This window comes from Thamnophis elegans, chromosome 6 (assembly GCF_009769535.1).
Source record: "Thamnophis elegans isolate rThaEle1 chromosome 6, rThaEle1.pri, whole genome shotgun sequence".
Classification (NCBI taxonomy): domain Eukaryota; kingdom Metazoa; phylum Chordata; class Lepidosauria; order Squamata; family Colubridae; genus Thamnophis; species Thamnophis elegans.
This window is the reverse complement of record NC_045546.1, coordinates 48,229,338-48,254,584: the sequence shown is the minus strand read 5'-3', so window position 1 is coordinate 48,254,584 and position 25,247 is coordinate 48,229,338.

Below are 25,247 nucleotides of genomic sequence, written 5' to 3'. Positions count from 1 at the left end.
GCAGGCAGATTGGGCATGTTATGGATCATACCAGGCAGAGAATGTTAGCTGTTGGAAACCTACCTTCCTTCTATGCTTTAGCTCCTGCTCTCTGGAATATTCTCCCTTCAGATATTGGGATGACTCAGTTTGTACTCAGCCTGGGAGCTAAATGTGTTGAGGACCTCATTCCCTAGCTGTGTTCCATAATAACAGTTTTACTTGAAGCCATATATAGCCATATCAGTGACGTGCAGTCAGGGGAGGCAGGGCCTCACCATAGTCATCATGAAAAGGAAAAAAAAATTAAAAGGAAAAAGGCTGAGGTAGTTACTGCCAGAGTCACAGTGGATGACACTGCTTAATGTGTCTCTCAGGGGATAGGGCGGCATACAAATTGAATAAATTCAATCCAATCCAATGCTTAACTGTTTAAAAAAGCCCCTAAAAAAGTGCACTCTACAGGAGGAGGTGAGAGAACCACGTTCCTCATTTAGTCTATCTTTATAATCACTTGAGCAGAATTAAGCAAGGGTTAAAAGCCGAAAAATTCCTTATGTAGATGAGGCACGTGGTTCTCTCGCCTCCTCCTGTAGAGGGCACTTTTTTTAGAGGCTTTTTTAAAACAGTTAAGCAGAGTCATCCATTGGAGATTCTGGCAGCAGCTAACCCAGACTGACTTCAGCAGTTCTTGCCTTTTTCTTTTTACATTTTTACATTTCCATCATGCCAGACAAGAGTAGAGTTGAAATCCTCTGTGACACAGATGGAAAAGGTATGTGGATCGGAGGGAGGGGGGAGGAATTCAAAATTTGTTAGTAATTGTATTATTGTAAGTAATTTGTGTGTGTGTGAGTGTGTGTGTGTGTGTTTGTGTGTTTTACCCACCTCTGCTGGCGCATGGGCTGGCACTTTATTTTTTATGTGGGACATAGAGGCCGGCAGGGCTTATGGACATAGCGGCAGGGGGGCTTTTGCCTCTAGCGCCGGGGCGGCAGGGTATCTTTGGTTCCATCCAGCATTGATTCTTTGAAGCTTTCCGTAGGTCCTCTCTGCTTTTAAAGTCTTCCATTGGTCTAAGGAAGTTTTTCCTCTATGGCGGACATGGTGGCAAGGCTTTAAAGCCCTGCCACCGTATCCACCATCCCGCTCTATGGCGGACACAGCGCTGGGGCGGCAGGGCGGCTTTTGCCTCTTGAAAGCTCTTGAAAGCTCTGCTGTGGGCGAAAGAAAACACTTTAATCAGTGGGGTGCCAGGAGAGAGGAGAGAATGCTCAGGCATTCTCTCCTCTCTCCCTGGCACCCCACTGACTAAAGCGCTTCCTTTCGCCCGCCTAAGCTCTGCTCAAGCAGGGGAAAGAAAGTGCTTTATACAGTGGGGTGCCGGGGGAGAGGTCTGCCTCACCAGCCATAAACTTCACCTCATGTCACTGAGCCATACATAGTTATAGACATGGGCAGCTATAGAAAACAAACAAACAAGAAAACATTATTTAGATTATCCCCAAATCTTTTAGGTTTGTAGCCCAGAAAATGATGAACTGGGAACAGGCATAGCCTCTATTGCATCATCTATATATGAATAAAAATAACCCTACGCCTGTTATCTTAGGACACTTAAAAGAAGTAGTTTCTCTAGTCCTGATGTAAATGATAGACTGTTAGTGGCCAGCCAATTCTAATAGGTATGATATCAATGGGAATTTTGTGTAAGAGTGTTAAAAGGATAATATGAGGGTGAAGGCTACCCAATTTTCCTCCCTTTTGATTGGCTTTTTAAAATTATTTGCCTGGAAAATAATTATGGGGCTTTTAAATATTGAATCAGTTACAAATAATGTTTCCTTTATTCATCATTTTATTAGATGGCAATGCCAAACCTGGTTTGGCAAAAGGAAAAGTGATTTTCTCAGATGTATTCTTCTAAGTAATTGATTTAGCAGTAGAACAGATGATCAGGATGGGAGAGTTGCATAGTAGGAATTATTTATCTCTTTCAGAGATAATTGCTTATCTCATTCAAGAATTTTTATTTTTAGATTTGCAACACAGAATGTTTGAGACAATTAGGGTTTTTGTTGATGTATTGCCATTTCTATTGTCAATAGAGTACCTATTTCAGTTGATAATGTTTTCAGATTTAATATTGAAGCATTTCAGAAATACCCATGACGAACTTGCTATTTTCAGAGTTATTGAGAAATTTAAGTTTGCCACAAAAACTATAAAAATACCCAAGTTTGTTATCATGAAACAAACTTATGTAATTTTGGAATTAATTTTCTCTGTTCATGGGAGATTGCCGATTGGTATGGCAATTTGTATCCATATCCTTATTATGATCATACTATTTTTTGCTGAATTGTATCCCTAACCTAATGATAGACCCACAGAGTAGATACTGTAAATATGAGAGAGAATCTGGACCTAGTGTTAGAAGTCTCTGTTGAACATCTGTTCATTCTATAAAATATAGAACTGACTCAAGTAATTTATGGATCATTTTAAATGAACTCTGTTTTAGGCAGCAGAGATTTAGATCATGGTTTAAGCTAAATATAAACAAGATAGCTGAACATATAGAATATATATAGGAAGAACCATCTTAAATATGATGCTGCATGAAAAGGAGCCCACTCTTGTATCTATTCTATTGCAGAGGTGGTAGTCATAAAATATTTGTGTGCTTATCTAATTTTCAGGCTACTCAAATTAAAAAAATTAAGAAAAAATCCACAATCAGCAAACATAAAATTCCCTGAATCACCTTCAACCTAAAAAGGCCCACTGGATATCTTAACACAATGCTTGTGAGGTAAGCTGTATGTTAAAGCTTGCTTATAATAAGGTGAGTTAGGTGCTAAACCACAGCAGGCAGTTTAGGGTCTATTACTGGGCTCCTTTAGATTATTTTGGCTAATTAATAAGAACTAAAGCAAGTCACTCATGTTTCCTTGTACATGACATTATAAGAAGTAACCAGTACTTTAATTCAACCTAGAAACTAATGGTATCTGGTGTAGATCAGAAGTATTACATGGATATAGTGAAATCTGCCTAGCTTGATTTGGCCTGCTGCGTTATGGATTAGCTGTAGGATAGCAGGGTTCAAAAAGCAGCTCTGTATAGAAAATATAGACTACTTGTGAAATCAAAGCTTAAATGATTAAAGAGGTCTCTTGATTGCAGCAACAATTCAGACATTATAGTAAGATTTTCGTAGCAAAACAGCCAACCAGAAGTCAAAATAGGCAATTAATAAAATCTGCATATTGATGAACCTTTCACTGCCACTTAACCAATGATCTCTCTTAGCAGCCTCATTTAAAAAAAGGTGAGAGTGTCAAACCCTATAGAATCCCACAAAGCACTGGCTTCAGACTAGAACTTTCTCTTTTCTGCCAATACTAACTGAAACCTGTCAGAAATCAGGCTAGTTAATACCATGCCTCACACTCTTATTAATTAAAAATAATAAAAATAAAAATTTCTGAATATTTACATTATATATTTAGTTGAAAATGATCAAATTTGCATTTGTAAAATTAAATAGATAAATCAGATGTCAACACACAACACATATTAGCTATCTCTAATGCAAGACTGGAAGAGAGATCCAAGAAATATACTAGACATATATTCTTGACAAGGAATTAAGACATTATAAATTATGTTATTTTAGTACATAGATTCCCAAATTGCAAATAATCCACATGTGTACCAACAAGGTTATGTAGAAGATGGCCAGGCAGAGCCCAACAGCAGGATCAAATGATCATCAGTTTGGAAACCTTACATAGTGACAAGAGACCTAAACCCAGTCCCTGTGAATTTGGTTGAGTCTTACCTAGTGCCAATTTGACTTGGCCATTAGTAAATCACATTCTTGTGTATAAAACCCTTGTAATAAACCCTTAATGCTTTGAACTCAACTCCTGTTCCTGGTTACTTGTGCCTAACAGTTCAGCATTCTCTGCATGTCTAATAGTTTGAAAAAGTTGGGGAAATAAAAAGAAAATTGAACACCACTGGTATTTTAAAAAACACAAGTTCCTCCTTTTATTTAAATCAGTATAAATATTGAATTATATTTTTTTTTAAAACTTGAGGTGGCAAAACAGTTGTTGATTTTATTCTTCCTCTTTTTTTATTCCAAAATTTGGACGACCTCCAAAATAGCAGCTAAATTTTGTTTGAATACCCTTGCTATTCATTACACAATAATGTGTGGTGTTTGGATGAATAATATTTGAAGTAGTTTGCAGAATAACTCAGGATGTTCTATACATTGTTGTCTTGTGTTGTAAAGTGCATCACTGTTCAGATGATGTAAACTGAATCAATGAAGTCAACTGCAAGGCAAGTAACACAGCTCCAGTGAAGTCTGTGACTAAATTTGCATTGTCTCAAAACAATTATTTTTTCCTTACTCAATGCAAGATGATACTCATAATTTCACTTTTATTTTCATATATTTTATGATCTGCACTACTCATCATTATTTTGGGGTTACGAAGACAGCCATCAAGAAGATTTTTCTCATCTCTGCACTGCAGTTAACTTTGTTTTATCTCTTTTCTCTTAAGAATACTCTAGTTTTCCATGTGAAGTGATTTGATAAAAAAGGAGGCCACACGTAGAATAAAGTGATATTAAAAAAGGAAAAATCAAGTTCTGTGATCAAATCAACCCTGAAATGAACAGATTTCTCTAGAGCTGCTGCTTCTGCCTCAATTGCCTTTGAACTAAAATCTTTTTTGCCCTGTCTCAGTGACTTGCTGAAGGAAATATTTTCATGGACTTGATCATAGCCCATGGGTTGCTATTCTTTAGTTCTGCTCTTTTCTTGAAAGTAGAAGCCTGTTAGCCAAGCTAAGAAGGAATAAAAAAGCATTCATGTCTTTGAGTTACTTGGTTTCTTCTTTATTCTAAGTGTCTCAAAATTGTACTGCATTTTGAGCATTGACTATAATAATAGAATATTATAGAGATAAAACATTTTTCATTTTTTAAAAATCTGAAAAAAATGGATGAATGTACTGTTAACAAAAAATATTGCAGAAATTACTAAAACAGCAGCAAAATATTTTAAATTCAGTAGTGACTATTGAATTTTAGGCTATTTAACTAATATTTTTAAGAAGATTGATATGAATAAATTAATATACTTTTGTATCCAACATTGACTGTTATTTAATATTATAAAACAATAGATTTACAATTCTCCCCTCAGAGATCATAACCTTACAAATGGGAACAAAAATCTAAACATTGTGTGACAAATACAAAGATATTCAAACAAAATTTAACTACTGTTTTGGAGGTTGTCTTCAAAATCTGGAATAAGAAAATAGGGGAGCAATACTCGCAAAGATCCTTTTTCAAGAGGCAACTGTTGTTTTGTTTTAGTTTCTTTGAAGACGTTTTACCTCATCCAAGAAGCTTCAGGGAGCAATAAGATCAGCATCTGTTTTGCTATCTCAGTTTTTTAAAAAAATATATAATTTAATCTTTATACCAATTTAAATAAAAGGAGCACCAAAGGAGGACATTTGATATTGATTTAATTTCTTCTTAAATAGATGACCTAAACAATCTTTTACAGGTATTAGCGAAATCTCCTTTTTAGAAATTGTGAATGTAAAATACTTAATCTAGGTAATATAAAAGGTCTTTTTTGGATTGCCAAAATGTCAATAAGGTATTTGACCACTGCAAATGAACTCTCTGGCACACTTAAATTGAGATTGAGTATTATTCTTTTAATTCTGATAGTGTATTCATACAGATATTTTAAAATATCTCTCTTATTTCTTAAAACTAATTGAGACCAGATATTGTGTGAAAATCCACAGAGCCTTAAATCAGATTTTATTTCAACTAGCTATGAGGGACTAAAGTTATCTTGCAAAGTTAAGGCAACTAAAAGATTTGCAAAGATTAGTTTGAGCCAATATCTTAGATGGCAAAATTGGATTTGAATCTCTAATGAGGTCGGGCCTATTTCTAGTCTTAATGAATAATAAAACATAGCCATGATTGAGTTTCAGATGTAGCTAGTTAAATGTTATCTTAATCCCCTCTGTTTTTCTTTCCTGTGAAGCAGGGGACACCTAGCTTTAAAAGCAAAGGAAAAAAAGTAAAGATTGTTATAAGTCCTTTCCCAAGGGAATCTAGTCTATATATTACAACTGTACATCCGGAATAGGTGCATCAAAAACTGTGACAGCCTGAGTGAAGCACCTGCTTCAAATTTGTGTCTTTTCTTTCTGACAGCTGCTTCAAAGGATATTTCTTGCTGTTTATATACTGTATGTATGCATGCAAAATCACAACAGTTCATTGGAACAAAGCATTTTCTGCATATATGAATGCTTGTACATACTTTCAAAGCAGCTATAGGAATTTACATAGGTCACAGATATTTACCTCTTTCGAAAAAAGTATTTTGCTGTGTGCTGAGGTGCTTTTCATTGTATTTCTTTTGAATGCTCTGCACAGTCCCAATAAACAGCATATTTTCTGCATAAAATAAAAGTATGTAATTCTGCCCTAAACCAGGATGTTTCAAACATTTCAGATAGTGGATATTATTGAATAATCCTGAATTATTGTATACATTGCACAAATAAACAAACACACAAAATCTCAAGATAATATATCACTGAAATTTTGAGATATTTCCTTCAAGAACAGTGAAATTTCATAACCGTTGAAAATTTTGTGAGATCCTTCTTTCTTCTGTTTGGTGAACAATCAAGCCTTATTACTTGCTAAGTGATCTGTTCACTTTGCAAAAGGGCATTCTTTTCACATTCTTTCTCATTTCACAGAACATGCATAGAAGTCATTCATATCAAATTCAAGCAGGTGATTGAAACAGATAATCTAAGATCATCTCTTCACAGATGTGAGTAGCTTGCTTGTATAATATGCTTTGCAGATTGAAAAGAAAGTAATGGGTGCCTTCAAGACATAGAAATATTTTCATAGAAATTGTTTGAACTAGTCCTATTTTATATGTTCAGGTATACATGCATGTTTTCAAACATATTATTAGTCGGAATTCAGAAATAATACAGAGGTAGAAGAAAACATAAATATTGTTTTAGTTACTCCTGATTAAATTAAAGCCATCCCTTTTTAAAAAAAAAAAACAATCCCTATTGTCTCACACTAAATGCAGAAAAAAGAGTAGTCTCATTGGGAAGGGATAGAAAAGGAAGAGCTGAACAGATGTGTTAGGGAGATTACTGTTAAGAGGGGAGGGGAGGAGGAGAGGAGAAGGAGAAGAGGAGAAGGAGAGGAATGGAGGCGGAGGAGAGGGAGAGGAGAGGAGAAGGAGGAGAGGAGAGAAGAAGGAAAGGAAAAAGAAAAGGAAAGGAGAAGGAGAGAGGAGAAGGAAAAGAGGAGGGGAGAGGGCCATTGCCTTTCATGTGGGTGTCTGCTGTGAGGTAGCAAAGGAAGAGAAGCTGTTGCTCTTGCTTCTGTCTCATTCAAGGTAGAACATTTAAAACAAATGTTTGTGAAGTTTACACTACCCATCCGTCCATCCACCCATTCAGACAATTTTACTTATAAACTGCTGCAATAAAACATCAGCTGCCAGAGGTTAAAATAGCACTTTTCCAGGCTGTCAAAATCAGTGAGACAGCTTCCTTTTTTCAATAAACTCTACTCTGTTCTATGAATGTAAAATCACTTTCACACTTCAAAAAACAGTTATTTGAGAAGAAGAACACTCATTTCCTTTCAGATAAATATGTTCTATTTTTACCTTGTCTGTACTAAAACATTCAGAGGATTATCCTTACACTTTCTTAAAAAGTACTTATTAGCCATTAAAGAAAACTTGTTTCACCATTATTCTTCATCAAGTCTTTTATTTGGAAGACAGATTTATAACTGAGTGCATAGGAATATAATTTGTGTGATGTTTTTGCAATACATTATACTTTATGACATTATTATTCCTGCCTACCGGTATTTGGAATAGTTTATATAGGTATTAGATTGGTAAAACATTCAGTGATTAGCAGGATCATTAAAAGTTGCTTCCCTATTCCCCAGACCTTGCTGTAAGTGGGTCTTGTTTGTATGTATATGTATGAGGACAGAGAGAAAAGCTGTGATTCAATGAACAATCAACAACAAAGGTTTGTGTTTATTTCATAAACTAAGTACTGTATCCAACCTGTACTGTCCTAGTGTTGAAAAGTATTTGTCTTTTTAGAATCAGTAATCGATTGCACCACCTTTAGCTGCAAACATTGCACTGCCTGTAATTGATTATCAGTCTCTTAAATCATAGTATTGAAATTTTGCCCATGGAAAATTGCTTTAGCTCAGTAACATTTGATGATTTTTTTAGCTTGATATTCTCATTTCAAGGTATTCCATAGCATTTTTATAGGGGATCATATCTGGACCTTGTCTCTGCTTTTCCAAAGGACTGAACTACATATCTATATCTATGTACCCTACCTACATCTCTCTGTGTGTGGGTGTTTATGTACACACACACACACACACACACACACACAAACACATCTTTTCCCGTGTAAGATTGAGATTGTCTTGGCAACGTTTCAGCGAGGTCTCACTCGCCATCTTCAGGCTGGAGTTTTTGGCTTAAAGCATGGTTCGGAGCTGCTGTCTTTCTATAAATCTTCACCGGGGTGTATGGAGTGCTGCCATTGTTTCAGTAAGTGGATTGATTGGCTGTGTAGCTGTATCATGATTTCTGGATTGGTGCTGGCTGTGTGTCTGTTATTGTTTTGTGTTGTAACGGCCTGGGTGGTGGTTGGGGCTCATTTGTTTACCAGGGCTGGTTTCCAGATGTCTGGCAGGCGGGAGGCATCATCACATTTATTCATGTTGTGGGGATGTTTCTCTATTTCGAAAACTTTCATAATTATTCTCTTGTTGAAGTGTTCAGTTTTGGAGATTAACCTGGTTCCTTCAAAATTAATTTCATGTCCTGTAGCTTTAAGATGCTGGAAAAGGGAGGAAGTTTTTTCTTCTTTTTTTCTTACTGCTTTCTTGTGTTCTGCGATGCGTGCATTTATTGTCCTGTTCGTTGGTCCTATGTATGTTGCAGGGAAGGTTTTGCATAGTATTTCATAGACTCCTTGGTTTTCTAGCTGGATTTTGTCTTTGGGGTTTCTTAAGATGTTGGCTATTTTTTGGTCAGTGTTGAAGGCTGTCTTGATATTGTGTTTGTGGAGAATTTTGCTGATTTTATCTGTGGTGCCTTTGATGTAAGGGGGGAGGGCGATGCTGTTGTCCTGTTCTGTGTCTCGGTTCTTGGGGGGAGTCTCCCTTTGGATTAGGTTGGTAATTGTTTTTCTTTGGAATCCATTGGAAATTAATGTTTGTGAGACTGTCTCCTCCTCTCAGACTGTTGGGGGCTGGACTATAGTTTAAAAAGAAAACTTGTACAAATTTCTAGGAACACTGCACATATCTTTATTTGTAGTGCAAAAAAAACCATGAAATAATACAATATTTAAAATAAAGAACAATTTTAACCAACATAAATATACTACTAATTCAATGGGAAGTGTGGGCCTGCTTATTTGGGATTACAGGGCTAAAGGTCTTTTAAACTTAGAGGACAATTCACAAACTGATTTACTTTATGCCACACTTGTGCATGTATATGTATACACATGAATATCTACCAAAATTGTTCAGAAGCCAATTTGGTGGATGTACTTTATATATAGGAAGAATCAAAGCAGTGGGTGAATTCTCCTTCAGGCATTTGACTGCGGTTGAATTTGAATTAGTGTTAGCCAACTTCAGCTGATTTTGAAAAAGCAAGGACACATGGAGACATGTCCCCCCACCCACCCACTTGTAAAGTGCTACTTTAAAAGCAGTCCCTTCCCTATTCACCCAGTAACCCTGGATCACATGGCTGTGAAAAACATCTGAAAGGCTGTTTTTAAACACTTTTAAAGCACTACTTTACAAGCTGGCAGCTGCTTTTCATCCCACCACTCCATGGGGTGGATACTTTGCATTGGTGGTCCATAACTGACCCACGTGCTGTAGTTTGGAGATGCCTGTCTTAGATGATCCTTTTTTTCCTGGTGCATTCCTGAAGTGAGTTTGACTAAAATGGAATGACCTGTTTTAGGAAAATTAATTGTCTCAAGGTGTGTCTCTCAGTAAGAATTGGTGAGTCCTACCTAGAATTTTAGAAACTGTTTTGAATGACATTTTTATAGTCCTCTTCAGAAATTTATTTTGTAGAAGGTGTGATGGGCATTTAGAGTTCGTGATATGAAAATTTCTCTGAGATGAGGAGAAACAAAATTTTTGAAGGATAGATTTGGCCCAAACCAACTCTGTTAGTTTACAAGCTGAAATACTCATACAACTGGTCTTAGATATATCTTTCATGTAATTGTTTGAAGGAGTGAACATTTGTGTACATTGATTTTGGTCATAGATTAAATGAAATTATTAAATGAATAAATGATTAAATGACACTAAACATTATTTGTTCACTGAAACTCCCTTTAAATGCAGTAGTGAATTGCAAATTCTAAAAATCTGAAACAGAACACTTTTTTTTTAGAAGTGTATATAATGTTATCACTTATAACCCTCCGGTTGATAATATTTAATTTGATAATGAATATAGTGACAAGAAAAATAATAATTCACACACATAAAATCTTTGGGTTTGATTTGCCCCCTTTTTATGGCTGCTATGATTCTAATGTCAATGTCAACCATCTGTGAAATGCTGTATGCCTATCAGATCTTCCTTTCTTTTCACCATTTGCTATTGGTCTTCCACTTAAATTGCATACTAACAGTGATAGTGCTTTAGCTTTACATCTGCTCCTTTTGAATGGCTTGACATATTTATATGCACAGATAAACTGCACATTTTGTTCCCTTCGTTAAAAGCAGCAAAAAATCATAGAACTTATTAAAATGTTTTGTACCAGGGTTTATCTGTAATTCATGCTGTAGCACAATGTACCACTGATTATATGGTTATATTTGCTTTTTTAAATATGCAATTTATTTCTTGCAAGAATGAATTTAAAATAGAAGAATCTTGTTTGTAATTCAACATTCTGAATGGAGTAAGAAATAAGTAATGACTGTAGGGAAGAACTATATTGCCAGGGATTTAGAAGGCACTTAAATCCATCATTTCATGTCCAACCAAAATACATAGCCATCTATGCATACATTTTATTACAATTGATACATTATATACCATAAATCAGGGATATCAAGCTTAATTTCATTGAGGGCCACATCAGGGTCATGTTTGACTTGGGCTAGGGTGAGCGTGGCCAGGGTAGGTGTGTCCAGTTTGACATCACTTGTGTCAGGCACACCTGTAGTAGACTGAGCACTCTGCCAGTGAAAATGGGCTCCTAAGCTCTGTTTTGGGCTGCAATAGCCTCCTGCAACACTCTGCCAGTGAAAAGTGGCCCTCTCAAGCTCCATTTTTACTGGCAGAGATACGGTGGGCTGGCCCCTCACTTTTTCCAAGGTGGCCCCATGGGCCAGATCTAAGCACCCCATGGCCTGGATCCATACCCCGGGCCTTGAGTTTGACACCCCTGTCATAAATGGATAAAAATCAAAGAAACACACATTATCCAAGAATAGTACTGTGTCCTAACAAAATATAACTTAATGTCCTTAGCCTATCCTAGCCCTGTTTAATCAAAAACAGTAACAGTTGCACTGCTATATGTCAGTATGTTTAGACAGAATGCATCAAGTCAGACCGCCAAAAATTGGATAGGAAGTTGCCAAGTCATTTTGAGTTCTAGTAGAAACTTATAGAACTATACACAGATATAGAGAAATATTCACAAATAGAGAGAATGACTGAATTAGACTATTTGAAACCTAATCATAAATTTAATTACCATCTAACATGATTTTACCTACTATAATAATTGCTGACCTTATTCTTAATCATACTTTTTGACTTACTGATATCCTGAAATAAATGTTATTCATGGCATAATTAACTGGGAAGGAAGTAGACTGCATAGAGTTACCAGTGGCCTCTTCATAAAATTAAAAATTAAAAATGCTTCTGTTAACAAAAAGGTTACTAGTTCCAGTAATATCATTTGCTATGGCGGCAGGCTCAGAGATTGCTCTGAAGCCTAGCTGGCAAACCAGGGGTCTGGCGGCATAAAGAGCAGCCATTTGTTGGTCTCAGAGGGACTCGGCGAAGACGGTGTGGCGCTTTTCTGCAGGCAGGGTGAGGTGCAATCTCCTCGGCGATGCAGAGGCTTAGCCCTGATCCCAGACATCTGAAGAGGACACATGGCAGCCCCAAAGCCATGATGCAGCACTTTTGTTCGGCGTAGATGTGAATCTGGATGCTCTCAATTTTCTTGACGAGTAAGTTGGATTTACTATCTGGTTACTGTATCTCTGGCAGTTTTTTTTCTCTTTGATGGGACTTTTAGCGGCAGTGGTAAGCAAGAGTGATTATGACAAACAGGAGCAAACAAACAAACAATTGAAGAAGGATTAACATCATAAAGAGTTGTTGAAGGCGGCCCAAGTGGTGGAAACAGAGGAGGGAGAGTAGAGTTTTACCCTGAGGTACAGCTGGTGGATATCTGCGAACCTGCCCTGCCTGCCCTCAAGATATTTGGATAACTTTGTGTGCTGCTGTAAGAGACTTAAGATTCCATTTGAGAAAGACAATATCATATTCACCGTGCGCATCATTTTCTTTTTTTTGGAGTTGGAGTTGGACACTTGAAAGGGGAATATTTCTCCTGGACAGAATGAACGAGCTGAACTTCCTTTTCTTTTTGTTCTCTTCTATTTGAGGTTTGATTCTATTTTTGTGTTGGTTTATTTGCTTCTCCCCCTTCTTTCCTTTTTTTTTCTGATATGAGCCTCCTCTTGTATTTTTTTTTTTTAGATCTCCGTATGGGACTATATTCATATATATTTATATGGGACTGTACCTTTAACTGATTATATTAATCTATTTTTCCTTATAGATAGCAGTAAAATAAGTTGGAATATTGCTTAAACTGGTAGCAGATAGCTTATGAAACAGTGGGAGAAGCTTCTTAACCTAATTGATATGATCTGGGCAAAGAGGGGGGAAAAAGACTTCGGCACTATTTACTTAGTCGTCCCCATCTACAACTCCTCCAACATCCCACAGAATTTTAGACAATATGGCTGGGGTAGAGAAAGCACCTACATTGCAAAATATACAGACGACTTTGCTACCGATACAAAACAATAGGGCTAGGAATCAAGAGATCACTGAAAAATCCCTGGCCAACATTAAAAATGAAATGGGAGACACGAGGGGAGAAATGAAACAGCTGTATTCACAGCAAAAGGAGATCTGGGCAAAAATTGAGAAACAGGAGGGTCAAATTCAAGATTTAGGAGTTAAAATGAAGGAAAGTGTAGGGAACATGGCGAGGTGGGAGATGAGGCAGCTTCATTTCAATAGAAGATTGGAAGATGAGATTGTTGTGTTGGACTTAGAAAGGTCAGTCTTCTTTCTCAGATTTCAAAATATTCCAGAGGAAAGAGGGGAGGAACTGAAGGAAATTATGGTTGAGATGATTGTAGGGATCGCCCAGAAGGATAAGCTGTTGATACAGAGTGATATTGATGATGTCTATAGGGTCTATTCCTCCTATACTAGGAGACAGAAACTGCAATGTGAAATGTACGTGAGGTTTAGCAAACAATCTCTGAGAGAAGAAATTTACCAGAAGGCATGTAACCAGAATACCATATACGCGGGGGAGATGGTGACAGTACTAAAACAGATACCAAGAAGAGTGAGGGAAAGGAGGCAGAAATATCAGGACCTAACAACACAATTGAGGAAATTTCAGGTGATGTATAGGTGGCTTTTTCCAGAAGGGGTGTCCTTCCTCTGGCAAGGCCAGAGGTTTCAGATTGAATCATTGCAAGATGCACAAGACTTTATGGAAAGTCAGTTGAAGAGGGGAACCCAGAGTAATGATTAAGAATTGGATAACAAGAGCTGAGTAGAGGAGTGAAAGAATAGTGCCCCAGGAGATGAGAAAGGGGGAAATGAGAGTCAAAACAGAGATGAGAGACCGCAGACGAGGCAGACAATGAAATCCAAACCTTACATAAATAAACATGGCGGATGAACTCCGCTTAATTTTTTTAAACATAAATGGTTTGAATTCACGAAGAAAGAGAAATAATATGTATTTTGTCAATGTTTTACTTACAATGTTCATCATAAGCAAACTGGATCAATCATATACTTTATTGTAATAACAAGCAGAACTTCATCCTTATTTCTATTTTTAATGATCTAAAATATGCACCTTCATAGTTCTGGTAAACAAGATAATATTTAATAATACATTTTAATAGGATTCTTAAAACCTTCTTTGTCTAGATAGGATTCTGTATAATTGGGATGCAAATTAACCAGAAATATGTAATTAGTCTATGACTGTTTAACATTGAAAGGTCACATTCTGCTGTAATAAAATTATTTGGAGAAGTCTGGAAAAAAAAACTCACATTCAAACTCTTAGACTCATCCTGACTTAAATTGCTAAAAACCTTCTCCTTTAGAAAATGGAAAAAGAATAAAAAAATGTCAATATCCCTAACTCAATAATAAAAAATAAACACTCAAAAAACTGGAAGTAACAAATATAGTAACAAGAAATACTGGACTTTTTGATTTGAAAGAAAACATAAATAATATAGACAAACACATCTTAGACGATATATAAATTTATTGGAGAAAAAGAGATCCAGATAGGTTGGGGACTGCTAAAAAAAAGAGAATATGGTTATATGATAAGCTTAATGAAAGTTCTAAAACAAAAGAAGACAAGATACATAAAATGCAAAGAAAGATAAACCAGGAAAAAGATTAAATATTGGTAATTGGAAACTGTACAGAAACTATTCAAATGAACTAAAGTCGGTGATGGATGCTAAGTGTAACAAAATGCCTTATTTAAGTATGTTCAAAGTAGAAAGAATGGGGGGGGACTAATTAACTGTCTTTAATTATGACCACAAAATGCTTTAACTTTTGTTCATTCTTCTCAATTGACATCATATGTGTTTAACTAGACAATTATTAAGAGTAGAATGAAAATGACATGTACATAGAGAACAAGTTATACAGGAACAATTTTACATTCTTATATTGTATGAAACTGCTCTCAAGCTTGACAAGGAAGAAGACACTATTTGAAGAGCTACATAATTGCACTGCTTCAAAGCTTCCAGAACAATGAATTTTTTCAAACTTACTTGGAGGGGGAAAAAACACCTTTTAGCAAAGCTAAAGACATTGAGCCAGTTTGATGTATTGGTTAAGGCACCAGGCTATCAACCAGAGAGCATGAGTTTTAATCCTCCTTAAGTATGGGTGATTTTGTGCAAGTCACTCTGGCACATTCCTAGTAAAGAGGCAATATGACTTGAAGGTACAAAGCGAAAAGATCACTTTGAATAAATATTTCATTCTATGAAGGAATGGAATGGAATAGTTTAATTAGTTTAATTTAGACCTAGAATTAAAGATCTAATGAATCTATAAAGCATAAGTTAATATACTTAGAAAACTAGCTAAATCATGTGAATTTGAATTACTTAATATAATATATTATTCAAGATGGAATGATGAAATATATTCACAATGTTTTCCTGTTATTTAGATGCTGAATATACTACATTCAGTTTACCAAAGGAACTCCAGAAGAATCACAGTGATCACGTGGAAGAACAAAATATTTTATCAAAGTTCCTAAAAAGAATTAAAGTTCCAACAACTGGGAAAAGAAGATAAAATCATGGCTTTAATTGATGTCACCAAAGTCTACTCCATAGATGAAAATAGAATCAATCACAGGAGTATTATACAATACACTAAATCCAACATACAAAAATTAAATTACCAAGGCTTAAGAACATATTTTATGTCCACTGCTCAAGAGCAGGACATATTTTAAAGTTTTGATTAATGGCTGACAGCTTCCCTTAAAAGGGCCTGTCAGCCGGAAGTTGGATGTTGGTTTATAGTGAGTTCTTATTTTGAACTAACAGTACCATTGGAATCTGCCTCCTCATCTGTTTCCCATGCACAACATTGCATCCTTGAGACTATACTGTATGCATGGTCATCTATGAATTAGATCCATACTGCTCCTGACTAGTCAAGACTGCCTGGGAAAGACATGTGGTTAGATTCTAGTGACAGTAATTTCATCATTAAGTGAAGGGTTGTTCTCAGCAACTTTTAAAAAAATGCTGGTGCAATGAGTAGGTGGTACCTCTGGGGTCTTGTATGGGATAGCATTGCCCCAAACAAGCTTGGTATGTGATCTGGAAGTTTTCCTGGATTCATGAATCCTGGAGTAAAAACAGGTAGCAGTTATGGGTGGGATCAACTTTTGGGTTATGCACCAGCTATGCCTCTTCTTGGATCAAGAAACTCTCCTCTCAGACACTCATCCCTTGGTCATCTCTGAGATGGACTTTTGCAATGTGCTATACGTAAGGCTAGTCTTGAAGAGTATTTGGAAGCTGCAATTGGTACAAAATGTTGCAGTATGAGCAGTTTTAGGTGTCTCTGGAGTGGTGTATACAACATCTCTGCTACACAAGCTGCACTGGGTGGCTGTTTGCTTCTGGATCCAATTCAAAGTGTTAGTCATTACCTTTAAAGCCCTTCCTGACATGAGACTAGGATACCTGAGGAAACATCTCATCTCAATTAGATCAACCTATCCTACCTCATCAAACATATAAGGCATGTTGCATATCTCATCGGTTGAGGAGTTTTGATTGACAGGTAGAGGGCCTTCTCAACTGCTGCCCTGGCCTATGGAATATCTTACCCTTAGAGGTGAGGTGAGCTCCCACTCTTCTGCTTTTCTGGAAGAATTTTAAGATCTGGAGTGTCAATTAGCATGAAGGTGTAAAGTATGATGCAGCCTGGGAGATGGCTGGTGGCCTGAGGACATTCCCACTGCTTTGTTAATCTCCTAGTATTTTGATTTGTTAACCTCCTAGTATTTTGATTTTTATCTTTATTTCTAAGTTTTAACCTACTTTAATTTCTGCTTTTTTGTGTGTCAATGAGATTTTATTATATTGTAAACTCTCCAGAATCAATTAGGTGAGATGGGTAATAGAAAATTAATAAATAAAAAATACAATATTTTAGCCCATTGTCTCAGCCAAATCTTTTTAATATATACATCCAATTCAGTCCATTATCAATGTCCAGAACATAGATGAGACTGGATTTATTGTTAATAGAGCTGCCACTTACCAAGCATCCCTTAAAGCCCAGGCAACAACATTCTGACCATCAGGAGCCACCAGGAAATAGAGTTGTGAATCTTCCTTCCTTTGTAATAGTTCCTTTGGTGCAAACATCTGAATTACAGCCAGAATATGCTGCATACTATACCCAGAAGGTGGCCCTTGCCAACCTCCCATAGCTAATCACTCCAACTACATCACATATTTTCACAGAATACTCAGTTTACCACACATACCAACATTTCCCCACAGAAGCATTATCTCCAAACTGTTCAACTTCATCAACAGTAGCCGCCAGCTGTAATCACTGAAAACTCCATTCTCCCAGGCTGAAAAGCTTAACCCTCACTCACTTCACTAAATGCTTATTGCTGCTACTTTTGTTTTGTCTAAGCTGAATCCCTGTTTATTGGCCCTCGTCTGGTTTATCACTCTCCTTAGTTTAGACGAGTGTTTTTCAAACATGACAACTGTAAGATATGTAGAGTTCAATTCCCATAATTCCCCAGATAGCATGTTGGCTGGGAAATTCTGAGAACCAGCATGGATTTCTGGGAATTGAACTCCATGCATTTTAAGTTGCCAAGTTTGAAAAACTGGTATATTCATTTTAAGTCTATATTTAAAGCCTGTATTAGTACTCATAAAATTGTGATTTAAAAACTACGCTAATGGCATAATGATGACATTCTAGAGATTATTACACTGTTATTAGAAGAATATGAAATGCCCTAGGCATGCTGCTTATGGTAACATTATTTGCAGATTCTTTAGTTATTCATCTGAACACAATTATCTCCCTTGATTTTTCTGCAGGGGCTAAATATCCTGTGGAATATCTTTCTCTCTCTCTCTCTTTCTCTCTAATGCATCTATTCCAACTATTCAAAAATTAAAGAATTATATGTTTAGGTTTACAGGTAGTGCAGCTGTGTCTTTTTTGAGTCATTCAAGAAAAAAAATAATTTCTCCTGGGTGCTTCCGGTAGAGTGCAAGAATGGGTTGTCTCATCTCTTCTGTTTAGAGACCGAGCTGTCAACTTTGTGGCCACGCCCTGTCCTTACCCTCTCTGGCCCAGTTTCGGCTCAGTCTATGTTTAGACCAAATGTGTCAACTGTATCAGGACTTCTTGCACTCTCAGGAACAGGTTTTTATAGTGATTCTTAACAAATTTAGAGAGCTTCGTAGCACCCTGATTGACTGGAAAATCAATTTAAAAAGTGATCTAGGACTACCTGGTTGCCCTGTCTTTTTTTTAAAAAAAAAGCTGCCACTGCCTTAAAAGCAATTGCGAGAGCCTCTGTAGAGGTGCAGAGTCCCTGCCTAGTTTCAGCTAGGCAAACCCATTTGTTGATGTGCATCAAATCGCAGCAGTTTCCTTCCTGCTTGATGCTATAGCCTCACCTCCTGCTTGCCTATAAAGGCTTAGAGTCCCTGCCTAGTCTTGGCCAGGTATACCCACACATCAGGCAGACAGCAGCAGCAGCTTTGCTTGTTTAGAAACAAAATGGAGAACAGGGCTGCAGAATAGGGAGACAGGGCACTGCTCCCTGAAAGATCTTGTTCTTCTGTGGAAACTTCAGATTCCAAGAAGTCAAAGTTGAGATCTGAGGCTTCCAGAAGAAAAGGACATTCCAAGGCTTCTGAAAATGATGCCAGCAGAAGGCAAAAAAATCATTAGAAAAATAATTTCTTAGAGCTGAGAGGCAGCTGTCAGAAATTCAAACAACTTCTCCTTTGACAGAAGCTAAAAATTCCCGCCATTTTCAGGCTGAGCAATTGCCACACTCAGGGGCTGTAATACCACAGGCTTGGTCACCAGAAACATCAGGTAAGCACTCTTTTCACTTGTCTTCTCAAATCTGCAATGCAGCTGAAGTAAACCCATTTTTCTGCCCAGCTTAAGTGAGGAACAACAAATGTCCAGCCACTTTCAGAGGTTATCTTTACACCCATTGCAGCTGGGCTTCACCAAGAGGACTCTTTAATGTCTTCCTTGCCTGGAGATATAAAATTATTGATTTTCCAGGCTATTTCTCAGGGAGCTACTGCAGCACTGCATCAATGTATTACCCAGATAGCCATGGCCCCTCAGCCATCTACCAGCCTCCAACAAGGTCCCGAGTTAATGAGCCTGGTCCCACTGGCATGGGACACAATCTCACAACCCCTCTTCTGACAGTGAGGATTCACTTCTTCCTGATGAAGGCCAAAGGGATGCAGATCTATCAGAGAATGAGGGCTTATCCCCAGAGATACAGGCCTTCACAAGGCTGCTTCCCACTGCTACCTTTAAGTCACTTTTGCATAAAGCAAAGATGACATCTGGCATGGGAGCTGACCCACTCCAAGAACCTTGGGCATCAGGTTTTAGTGAACACATTTTCTCTGAGCCAGCCATGGAACAGGATGATATTCCTGCACCACAACTTGCACAAACAGTGAGCACAGCCAGGTTAATTTCCAACCCCAAGCAGAAGTGACAGACATTTTTACAATTTGGCTCCCAACCTGGCTGATACTAGCAATAGCAATAGCAGTTAGACTTATATATCGCTTCATAGGGCTTTCAGCCCTCTCTAAGCAGTTTACAGAGTCAGCATATTGCCCCCAACAACAATCCGGCTCCTCATTTTACCCACCTCGGAAGGATGGAACGCTGAGTCAACCCTGAGCTGGTGAGATCTGAACAGCCAAACTGCAGAACTGCAGTCAGCTGAAGTAGCCTGCAGTGATGCATTTAACCACTGCGCCACCTCGGCTCTCTGGAGATACCCAAGGTAGATGATCCTGTGACATCCCTTGACTCTTCCTCCCTTGTGTCAGGAGACATATCAAAAGGGCTCAAGGCTGAGGATAAAAAGGTGGAATTAACATTGCCGAAGAAGCACCATTCATCAGCCTGGATGATCAAAGCGGCCTTCCTTTTTTAATCAGACCTCGCTGCTTTGGCTTTACCAGATGCAACAAAGAATTCCACCACATGAGGCCAGGCTCCAACAGGACCTCAACAAATTAATTGAAGCTACTCAGTTTTCAGTGGATGCCACCCTGAATGTGGCAAAGTATGCCTCCAGAGCTCTGTCAACTTCCCAAAAAGTCATCTGCTCCCTACCACATGACTATTGCATCTGGGAGCGGTGATCAGCACCACATTAGGTGAAATGTTTCTATCACAGGACCACAAGGACAGCCTAGTAGCTCTTGTTCAAAAGATACAAGAGGAGCACATAGTTCCCATATCCCTCCTGGCTCAGCTATTGGGGAAAATGGTGTTGTGCATTTCTATAGCTTCCTGGACAAGACTACACACCAGGCCCCTTCACTGGTTTCTGCTCCCATTTCAGCGGGCCTGCAGCAGCAACTCCCAGACCAGGGTTTGCATCCACCCAAGGTTATTACAGTCCCTCCGATAGTGGACATCCCCAGCCCTACACAAGGGATGTGCCTTCAAAGAACCCAGCCGTATCACGCACCTACTATCTATGAAAACTTAGAGGAAAACATTAACTAAAGCACAGAGACATCATTCTGACAAACCTGCATATATTTCAAGCCTATGGTTTTCCCAGTTGCAACATACAACTGTGAAGGCTGAATAATTGGAAAGGTAGAAAAATTGATGCCTTTAAATTGAGATGCTGGGGGCGGAATGTTAAAAGTACCATGGACTTTAAGGAAGAATAAATAATTTATTACCAGACGAATTACTAGAACCACAAATAATGCAATAAAATGCAATATATTTTGGGCATAAAATATGAAAGCATTGGAGAAGACCTGAAGCTTGAAAAATGTGAAGGAAATAAAAAAGTGACCCACAGAAGACAAGTATAAAGCTATAATAATTCAAATAAGCAATTATTAACATAAGATTCTATTGAGTTTATTTCCATCACAACATGAAGAATCAGAAATGAATGAACAACTGCAATATGTTTGAAAGGCTGTTCTTTCGGAAATATTTTAGGTTACTTTCCTATGCCGTTAAAAACTATTATCTGAACTTATACTTGTGTTAAAATAGTATCATTTTAAACTATTCAAAGCCTACCTTTCAGGTTCACTATGCTCCAGCCACAAAAGCAGCTTGAAGTGTAGATAAATAATAACAAAAAGTCAGAGTTCAAAGAAGTGAGGCAAAGCATGTTTTACATGAAGAAAATCCCAAATCCAATACATACCTATTCAATACATATATAAAGTAGTCAAATGCCTTTGAGAATTTGAAGAAGGCTGTTTTCCATGTTTCCAAGCAAACAAAATAAATAAATAAATAAATAAATAAATAAATAAATAAATAAATAAATAAATAAATAACCCAGTAAATAAACCTCAATAGGAATACAAATTGAAGATGCCCTAGTGAATGGGCTTATATGTGATGTTTGAAAATTTAAATACAGTCTAGCTTTATCATTTATGACAAATATTTCCCCTCCATGGATACATTTATGAAGTTGGTTCATTCTGTTTACTCATGAACAACAACAGAGTGTTGTTATTTTGAATGTTTTACACAGAGAGGAGGTGTGGTATATGATTCTGCTTGTGAGAGAATCCCGTTTGTATGGATCCAGGAATATTTCTGTGAGTTCACTGACTCAGAGAGTACTTGTAGAAATAGCTATCTGTCATTGCTTTTATCTGACCAGGTTCCTAACATAGGTTGTTCAATTCTGTGCGCCCGGGAATGCTGTAGCCTAACCGAGTGAGCTGTTGAGAACTTGTGGGCCACTACCATCTCGCGAACCTGTCGGGCCACCTGTGGTGGGAGGCGGACGGTGACCTCCCGACCACCGGGGCCGAAGACACCTGTTTGGAGCCTGGAAGATCAGGCTGAGACCATCTGGCTGCCGTGGAAGCGGCTATCGGTGACTGTTTGGGGGGACCTGACCCCCCTAGGTTGTCTGACGCTTCCTCTGCTGCTGTGCTGTTGTGGGGTCAGGCTAGGGACAGGGTAGGGTTAGTTAGAATTTAGGGTGGGGTTAGTGTTAAGTTATAGTTAGGTTAAGGTTAGGGCAGGGTGAGGGTGGGGTTGCTAGCCTGATGGCCTGCCGACGGGCTGCTTCCACGGGTGGCGTCATGGTACAGCCGGGAGTGGGGTTGTTCCCCCCCTTTACCGTGGGGCTATCCCTGGCTCCCGGGTGTTTCTTTGTCCCCGATGGGAGGGGGTGTTGCTGGCTGCCATCTCCTGCGGCTGGCCCCTACAGCTTTCGCTTTCCAGCCTGCTGTCTCTCAGACTTCCTCGCCTTACTCTGGACTATTGTTGGCTTATTACTTTTATGCCCTTACTATCATTCTGGACTTTCGGACATTCAGCTTTGGGAGGCTTGGACATTATTTTCTGGCCTCCTTGGACTATGCAATTGCCCGGACTGTGCAGACTCATAATTTTTATACACTTGTAATTTTTTACTAATAATTTTTATATACTAAATTTGTATATTTTAAACGTGTGGGGAGAGTATGGCATGACTGTGACTGACTGAATGTTCCCACTTTTATTATAATATTGTTTTTCTATTTTAACTTGTACTGTGGGGATTGATTGGTTGTATGCATGGGTATGTTAGGTGGGCTGGGAGTTTAGCCGGACCCTCCTGCACTGAGTGCTTTGGCAGAAGTGCTAGGGGGACCCGGGCTCGGTTCCAGCCCTTGGATGTGTGTGTCGAAGGGCCTGCCGATGAATCCGGCGGCTGGGGGAGAGGGTGGAGGAACCACAGATGCGGGAGTGGGCCGGAACATTGGGGTCATAATGGGGAGGGGCAGATATGGCAGGAACTTCAGGGCTAGCCATTACTGGGGAAGGAGGGTTCCCTATATCAGAGGTATCCCTCCTTCCGGCCCTGTGAATTCCACTCCAAGGCCAGATGGTGTGAGCAGTCAGGACCCTGGTCTCAGGTTGCTGATGCTAAATGCCAGGTCTGTGGTTCACAAGGCTCCCCTCGTCCAGGACCTAATTACAGACGAGGGGGCAGACCTGGAATGTATTACTGAAACCTGGCTGGGCCTGGAGGGAGGCGTCCCCCTCACAGAAATGTGCCCAGAGGGTTTTCAGGTGCTTCATCAACCACAACCCCAGAAAAGGGGCGGGGAGTGGCCATTGTTATCCAACAGTCCTTAGCTCCTTGTAGGATCCCTGCTCCGGAGCTTGTCGGGTGTGAGTCCTTGCTGGTGAAGATGGACCTTGTGGGTCAAGTGGGCTTGTTGTTAACGTACCTGCCTCCCAACAGCGTGGCAACAGCCCTCCCCTTGCTCCTCGAGTCAATAGCCGAGCTGGCAGTTGAGTTACCCAGACTTATGGTACTGGGGGACTTCAATCTGCCTTCGCTCGGCGAACGCTCTGATGGAGCACAGGAGTCCATGGCTTCCATGACAGCCATGGGCTTGACCCAAGTAATCCAGGGTCCGACTCACTCAGCGAGTCACACACTTGACTTCATATTTCTCTCGGAGCAGTGGAGTTGTGATCTTGGTCTGAGGGGTAGTGAGATCTTGCCCCTGTCATGGTCGGACCACTTCCTATTGAGGCTCAACTTTCGGAGACCAATCCCCCGCAGTAGGGAGGAGGAACCAATTAGGTGGTTCCACCCCAGGCATCTTATGGATCCCCAGGGTTTCTAGACGGCACTTGGCGTTATGCCTGATACTCTCGCCCGCAGTTCGGCGGAGACCTTAGTCGCTACTTGGAACTCGGTGGTGTCTGAGGCTCTCCACCGAATTGCGCCTTTACGGCCAATCCGCAGCAGTGGATCCAGGAGGGCTCCTTGGTTTACCGAGGACCTCCGGGAGATGAAGTGCCAAAAGAGATGCCTAGAGCGCCGCTGGAGGGCCAGTAAATCCGAGTCAGACCGAGCACTCTTAAAAGCCTGCATCGGAGCATATCTATCGGCAATACGGACAGCCAAGAACAACCACATTGCCGCTCTGATAGCGTCCGCTGAGTCCCGCCCTGCCGCCTTGTTTAGGGTGACCCGCTCCCTCTTAAATACGAGGGTTGTGGAGAAACCCTTACAAGGTAGAGCAGAGGAGTATGTCCAGTTCCTCACGGACAAAGTTGCTCGGCTTCGGATGGACCTGGACTCCAATTGCGCAGAGCCAGCCGAGGTACCGAGGGAAGGTCTTGAATGACACCTCTGTACTGATTTTCAACCTGTTGCTCCTGATGAAGTGGACAAGGCCATCTGAGTGGTGAGTGCTTCCACATGTGTACTGGACACATGCCCCTCCTGGCTGGTCGCGAACAGCAAGGAGGTGACGCGGGGTTGGATCCAGGCGGTGGTGAATGCCTCTCTTCGGGAGGGTTTCTTCCCACCGGCACTGAAGGTAGTGGTGGTGAGACCCCTCCTGAAGAAGCCATCACTGGACCCAGCCAGTTTGAACAACTACCGTCCAGTCTCCAACCTCCCCTTTATTGGGAAGGTTGTTGAGAAAGTGGTGGTCTCGCAACTCCGGCGGTCCTTGGATGAAGCCGATTATCTAGACTCCTTTCAGTCTGGATTCAGGCCTGGCTACAGCATGGAAACCGCTTTGGTCGCACTGACCGATGATCTCTGGAGAGCCAGGGAAGGAGGTCATTCCTCCATCCTAGTGCTTCTTGACCTCTCAGCGGCCTTCAATACCATCGACCATGGTATCCTTCTGCGACGGTTGTGGGAGGTGGGGGTGGAAGGCACCGTTTTTCGGTGGTTCTCCTCCTACCTCTTGGACAGGTCGCAGTCAGTGTTAGTTGGGGAGGAGAGGTCGACCCCTAGGCCCCTGAAATATGGGGTCCCTCAGGGGTCGGTCCTGTCCCCACTGCTATTTAATATCTACATGAAGCCACTGGGTGAGATCATTTGATGGCACGGGATAAAACACCATCAATATGCGGATGATACACAGCTGTATCTGTCCGCCCGTGCCAACTCAGTGAAGCGGTTGACATGATGTGCCAGTGCCTGGAG